Raw genomic sequence first — 7,333 nt, forward strand, 5'->3', positions numbered from 1 at the left:
AGGCTGTTAGGATAACCTGCTGTCCCAGTTCAGGCCCAAGCAGGAAAGGGCATCTGTTTAAGCACTGAACACACATCCTGCTGGGCAACAGGGGAGCAGACATGCTCACATCCCGCCTTTGAGGAGAGCCAGTCAGCAGCTCTAACACAGCAGCAGTGCGCGGCAGACACCCTGAGCTCAGAAGGGACAAGGAGTGAGGGGAGATTCCTGAGAGATGAGAGCACAGGTTAGCAGGTGAGACTGAAGCACATTTTAACAAATGAGGATGTTACTGGCAAAAGCACAGAGTTGTCTGGGGAGGGAGTAGGGGAGGCTTTGGGGGAAGCAGAGAGGAAGAGAGCGGGCAGTGTGAGGGGATCACAGGGCAGCTAGAAATAGAAATAAAATAAAAGCGTAGTGGGCATCTCCTCTCGCTCAGCAAGACAGAGCCAAAGCTGCCAGAAGCCATGTTTTCTTTACCTAGAACACGGATGCCATCAACTAACCGGGCAAACGTAAATACCACCAGACCCCAGATAGTCACACGGGGTTTCAAAGAGGCTGCTATACTTTCTCCAAAATCCTGCACTCTAAGGCACAGTGTCTAAACCAACAGCAGTCATTCCAGGCCAGCTGACAACGCCCGTGGCTCCCCTCTGCTGTCCATTCCCATGGTTGGCTGCACTGAACTCATTTCCACGCGCTACAGCATGCTATCGTAAGCACCGCTGCACACGGACTGGCTATTACTACAGCCAGGCCTCCATCACTGACCTTCTGCAGAAGGTATCTCTGCAGAACACTGGATCTCACACACCACTGATGCTGCCAGTTCAACTACAAGGCAACTTCCTTTTTAAATTTTTCAATTGTGCGTGAGTGTGTGCACACGTGCACGCGTGCATGCGTGTATGCTGTGTGCAAGTTGCGTGTGCGTCAGACAGCCAGAAGTTGGCATCAGGTGTCTTCCTCTGCTGCTCTCCATTTTAGTTTTTGAGACAGGTCTCTCTCCACGCCCAGAGCCCACCAGACTGCCACGCCAGCACATTCTGGGGATTGGCCTTTCTCTGCACCCCGGTGCCAGGGTTACAGATGTGCTGACATGCTGGTGCTCTTCTGTAGGCACTGGGGATCTAAACTCGAGTCTTTGTTGGTGTGCAGTAAGCACTTCACCCACTGAGCCGTCTCATCAGCCTGGCAGCTTCCACGTTTATGAGCAAGAATTGCATTTATTCACTTTGTCATTACAGTAGCCCATGTCTGAGTATACTTCCAAGAGGGAGCAAGCCTCAGCCTTGGTCCCTAAGGAACCCTAAGGTTCTCTAAGGAACTTACTCCCTGCTACCAACAGCAACACCAGGCCAACACTCTCCAGCCCCGGGCAGCACACCCACCTTACACAGCTACGTCAACTTGCCAGGCCCTTCTGGCCACTTAGATGAAGTCAGTCTAAACAAAGATACTCTAATGTTCAATGTTCTCAATGAGAAAGTTTTAAGAACAGACCCCCATCCACAACAAAAAGAGGGTTGCAAGTGACTAACTGGGTCATAATTTGAGTAAGTTTGATTAAAAGCACAATTTTAGGTAAAAAAAAAAAAATTCTCTAACATTGATATGTTAAAAACAAGTCAGTAGAATTTTGCTTTAAGGGCAATACAAATTAAATTATTTTTCCAACTAACACATGCATTGAGTCAAAATTGTAATTATTATATAAATGTAATGTAGATAATTACAGTGATAATTAAAGATGGTAAGTGCTTGAGTCAAGATTTCCTGTTTTAATAGTGTAAGTCCAAAATTGTTCTTCTCGCCTCAGCTCTGTCATCTTCTCTCATTATCTGTTTCCTCTAACACAAGACTAAGAACTAACCACAAATACAGGCATTTTGAATTGGATTTCCCCAGAGCTGTATGTGTAAGTAAGAAACCATCAAAGACCTCTGCAGCTAAAACCACAGCACGTTTTCTTGAAACTCTGTCCACTAGTCCTCAGCAGGCACTCCGGGCTCTCCGCCAGAATCCGACCAGGATGGCATCAAGGACGAGCAAGTTTCAGGAAGGATTGTTTCCAAGACATCTGGGTTGACTGCAGTCCCTGTAGTGGGAGGAAGGAAGCTATGGTCTCCTTGCTGGCTGGCTCAAGCGTTTGTCCCTGACATCTGGGGGATGTAGGCACTCTTCGACTTAAGGTCCTCTTCCTCTACCTCAAAGCCCTTCTTACTCCTCTGCCCTCATCTTAAGTCATTCATCAAAAACCCTCCCTGGTGCTGCTAAGGGCCCTTGTGATTACACTGGGCCCATCTGGGTAATCCATGCTAATCCCACGTTCCCACCTTAATTTCATCTGCAGGGCTCCCCTGCCACAAAGGCAACTTTGTCACAAGTCCCTCAGAGTAAGTGCCTACAGATGGGTACATCTACCAAGCAAAGCAAATATAAGAGAGTTCTTCTATTCACCCTACACAGCAAAACAGACACACTCAGTTGTTAGCATTTGAAAATATGAAACAAGTATTAGACCACACAAAAAAATATTTCTGCAAAACACTTTACTTGCTGAAACTAGGAAAATCCCAGCATTCTAAATCACTCCATCACTCCTTTGTACGTACTCAATGTAGGAATCACGAATCAGACTTCTAGTTTTAATTTAAAATATGTTACACAACATATCGAAACCTCCTTGAACGAAGTTTAAGGGAAGTTTACAGAGGAGCGCCGATCAGGAATTGCACTGTTTCAAATCCTAAAACCGTAAGTGAAGCTGGTTTTAAATATTTAAAAACATTCCCACATATTTCCTAGTATGAATACTAGGAAACTACAGTCAGGCATGGCAGGCCATGGCATCAACCATTCATCGAGTCATCCCACTAATTTCCATCTGTTAGTTGTTAGAAACTGGTAGCATGATCCCTTCTTTGCAGTATCTGCACACGTGCCTCAGCATCTGAGCTAGGACTTGACTGCAGAAGCCAGACTCCTGCACTGCTCAGTCACCTGCAGGAAGCAGGCGAGTGAGTCCCTGCACACATGGACCCTGAGAGGCCAGACGATGCTCCTAGGCTCTTCTGCTCACTGACACACATTCAACACACCGTGTCTTGTTCTAACCACACTGAGACTTTCAAACCCGCCATTTCTACCATCACCCAAGCCATGCACATTACTTACTGGATGAGATTTTTACCTTCGCTCTACAGTATTCTGAAAACTGGTCAAATCCTAGGAATCAATGATTTAAAAAGACACTATTAAAAGTTAATGCATTACTCATATTTGTAGTCAATAAAGTTTATGTTCATATAATTTGTTGGATAAATTAATATTTTTCTCCCAGAATTCGTACTTTTGTTTCTTTGCACATTTGGGTCTCTAATACATTCTGATCCAGTACCTTACTCTCACTCTATGTAGTTTTAATTGAACATTGCTTTTTTTAAATATTAATTACACTTTATTCATTTTGTATCACACCATAAGCCCCTTCTTCCTCCCCTCCCGGTCCCACCCTCCCCGCTCCTTTCTGCATGCATGCCCCTCCCCATGTTCACTGATTGGGGAGGTTATCCTCTCCTTCTTTCTGATCTTAGTCTATCAGTTCTCATCAGAAGTGGCTGCACTGTCAGGGTTCTAGGTACTCTATGTGGTTTTACATGTGTTCTGTCATCAATTACTTGACTAAGTCTGTACATGTTAGCCATTACAATTTCTTATTCCTAAAAACAAGCAAAATTCACATATCACATAATTATCACCACTAAGGCCAAACCACTAAAAACTCTAACTGGCTAACTGCTTCCTCACAGTCTCTGCACAAGTGAATCTTCAAGCCTTCACAGGACATCTGAGCTAAATTTATATAAGCCACAATAGGCTCATGGAGCCTCAAACACCTCCAGGTTTTTCAGCACGCTATTTAACTCTATTTGATATGAAGTGATTTTTTTTCAACATAAAATATTACAAGATTTCCACGATTTATCTTCCAGATCATTTATCTTCCAAATCATCCAGGCAAAACAAAACCCCAGGGAGACAGCACCGATGAGACCCTTCCCACCACCTCCACTCCTGTATCACCTGTGCATAAGGCCTCCCTGTAAGGATGGCTCCTGGAAGCCATTTTTCTTGAATTCTTCTTGAGAACTGCAGTAAAGTTTAATATATTTCAGATGTCACTCCTTCCGGCTCCATGAAATGGGCAAAAGCTATCATGCCATCTCCAAAGTCTTCGATAATTGTGTTTTAAGTGAATTGTTATACCTCTATGTGAAATGCTTGCAGTTTCATTGTTGATGACTCAAATTTTACTGCTTTGATTTTAAACGTTTTCTAAAGGGTATTTTTTTGTTTTTGTTTTTGTTTTTGTTTTTGTTTTGTTTTGTTTTGACCTCAGTAGGTATGTTTTGTAATGATCGGGACCATGCATTTAAACTGAAGGAGTCAATTCCTATGAGAACTATTTTGGAAGTCCTGACACTCTGTCAGGAAACCATCTGAACTGCACAGCATGCTGGAACCTCTCAGACACCAAGTCTTTGCTTTATCCACACTCATTAATAAAGAGCTTTTGCAAGCTGCTACTCTAATCTTCAGAAGCTGACTTGTACTTACGTTTTTAATGAAGTAAGTGGTTTCTCGTTCTAGAAATGAAGTGATTTGTTTTAGGTTTGTATTCGGCAGAGAAGCAAGATATATTCAGCTCTGTGGTTTATCACTTCTTTTTCTTCTCTTATAGATTTAGAATATTCATACTTATAGCATCTACATGAAAAAGCCTTATCAAAAACACTGCTGCCTGAATGATCATAAAATACCTCATTAATTAAATCTCTTATAGCAATTTCACTTATTAATTCTTGAACTTAAAAATATCAAATAGAGAACAGACTCTGGTGACTGAGTCAGAAGGCTGAGGCGGGGGGACAGTGAGTTTGGGGCTAACCTGGACTACACATCATACCATGTCTCACCAAAAAAAAGCAAACAGAGCAAACCAAACACCATACACTACTACCTGAAGAATTACAATACAGTGACAATAAAGGAAACCCAAACCAAAGCTATGTGAAGCCAAACTATTTACAAGCCTCAGCAGTGAGCAGTCTGCAGTCACTGACAGACTACAGCTCTTCCTGAAGCCAAGTCCAGCCCTGCTTCACAGTACCACCAAGATACACACTTCAAAAAGTAGGCCTCGCTGAATCCTGCAAACTAGCTCAAGCGAATGCGCTCACATTGAACATGACACCAGTTTTACCACTTCCCATGACTACCGTGATACTCAGTGACACAGAAGAGTTTGAAGCCTGCACCAACTGCACCAGCTACTACAGCTATACCAACTCAAACACACTGCTGTGGTTCAGAGGAGGTCTGTTCCCGAAGGCTTCAGTGCTGGCAGCTTGGCGCCTGGTCTAGCAATGTTGAATGGTGGTGCATCTGTAAGAGACGCCATGCGAATACCACCCTCAAAATGAGTGAGTGCTGGTCTTACAGAGCAGGTCAGGTCTCAAGAGCCTGGGTAAGTTCCTGTAAGAACCAGCATCGTGAAGAACAGCTATAGGACACCTGCTCCATTTCCTCACTGGCACATGCCCCAACAGCTCTTGACCTGTCCCCCTTCTGCATTTCCACCACACTGTGACTCCAGGATGCAGCTGAGACAAGCAAATCTCCTCCTAGGGTACCCAACCTTACTACTTTTTCATAGCAACATACAGAGGGTAAAGACCCAGACTAAAGAGCAGCCCTGGACATGCAGTCATATTAATGACACTCAATCATGTTCCAAACCATCACTCAAACACTAATATTTTTCATTATGAAATACACTGGGAAAAAAAAGTGATTTCCAACTACTTTTAGAAAGTGAAAACACCCCCAAAAGGAGACTTCTGTAAAACAATCTAAGTAAAGAAAAACCATGGTGGGCTTTTCCATAGCAATGTTGCTAAACGTAACCTGTAGCTAGCAGAAATCTCCGTTCTCAGGACTGGCACCGCCACTACTACCACACTGTTTGCTGGTGAACAACAGCGTACTAATCTCCCCACAGCATGCAAATTCTCAGCTGCGTCATGCCATTCTCTCAGCTTCACACTCCCCCCACCCCGTGTTTCCATTCAGAAAAAGTCAAACCCTCCAACTAGACCCTGGTCTCTCTGCTCTGCTGGTCAGCTCCACCCCAACATTTCCCAGTCAGCCAGCAGCTCCCGTGCCCTCACTCAGAGAACCCTTCCCTGCCTATCTAGTCCGCATTTGTGCCTTTTTCCTCCCAGCACTTCCCACAATGCACATTTGTGTATGTATTCAAACAAGTCTCCACTGTTTGCCTACACTGGCCGATTAGCTCCACGCTGATGTGCTTGTTCGAAGCAGTCTATCCAATACCTGGCATGATGCCTGGGCGTGGAAGGGGCTGGATAAATATTTGTTGAATAAATGAATGGGTGAATAAATTATGAGGCCTTATGCCTATGTAACAGATCTGCCAGAAGTAAAACAGGACTTCTGATACTTTCTAAGTACATTATATAATCAGAGAATACCTGTATTATCCCAAGAGCAAATATGTACACAAATAAAGACTATACCAATAGAGATTATACAACAGCATAGGTTTGCAGTCAGTTGCTGTCTCAGCTTAGACACTGGCATTCATGGGCCACTAAGAAGCCCTCTCCTCATCTGCCTTTACTGCTGGCAAAGAGATATCTTTGTTCTGCACCCAAAGAGAGAGGCAGGGGGAATAAACAAGGGCAAAGGTGTCAGGAGAAGATTGGGCCAGATACCAGGTCATTGTCAGCATGGGCAGCAAGGAGCAGGGACAAGGCAAGTCAGTAATGTCAACAGAGAAGACAGAAACTGCAACAGAATGGAGTCATTCTATTGCCTGAAAAAGATGGAAACAGTTACAAGGGTGCATCAGGAGGTGGGAGTTCAGCTGTCCCCAAAGCCTACTGGCTTTTAGATTTAGTTAAATATGTAAATTAAAAAAAAAAACAACAACCCTGTTCATAACTGAATGGAACTCTGAAGCAGAAAGGGACAACAGAGCAAGTGTAGCAGTAAGAATGGTATGGTCACACAGACAAGGGGGTGTATATCTGAGAGGCCCTAGAAGGGCAGAGCTTGTGACTAAGGTCCATTTCTCTAGATGGTAAAAAATAGAACCAGTTCCTACTCACCGTATAGACAATATTCTGTATTTACTAGGTACAAGGCCCTTGAGACAGCAGGATAAAGATGAGTAAGGCTGCAACAGGGTAATGGTTAGAAATCCCCCACATGAAGGAAGGAAAGGAGGGAGGGAGGGAGGGAGGGAGGGAGGGAGGGAGGGAGG

General features: G+C 44.0%; 1 long non-coding RNA gene across 1 annotated transcript in view; it reads right to left on the reverse strand.

Moving 5' to 3' along the window:
- Positions 1–1,797: 1,797 nt before the first annotated feature.
- Positions 1,798–7,333, reverse strand: part of LOC129683182 (uncharacterized) — a 9,069-nt gene continuing 3,533 nt past the window's right edge. Inside the window, exons 2-3 of the long non-coding RNA XR_008721120.1 lie at positions 3,160–3,210; positions 1,798–2,080 (exon numbers count right to left, since the gene is read on the reverse strand). This is a non-coding gene — a long non-coding RNA (uncharacterized LOC129683182). The remainder of the gene's footprint in view (positions 2,081–3,159; positions 3,211–7,333) is intronic.

The sequence above is a fragment of the Psammomys obesus genome, unplaced genomic scaffold, assembly GCF_907164565.1.
Source record: "Psammomys obesus unplaced genomic scaffold, mPsaObe1.curated_primary_1811, whole genome shotgun sequence".
NCBI lineage: Eukaryota > Metazoa > Chordata > Mammalia > Rodentia > Muridae > Psammomys > Psammomys obesus.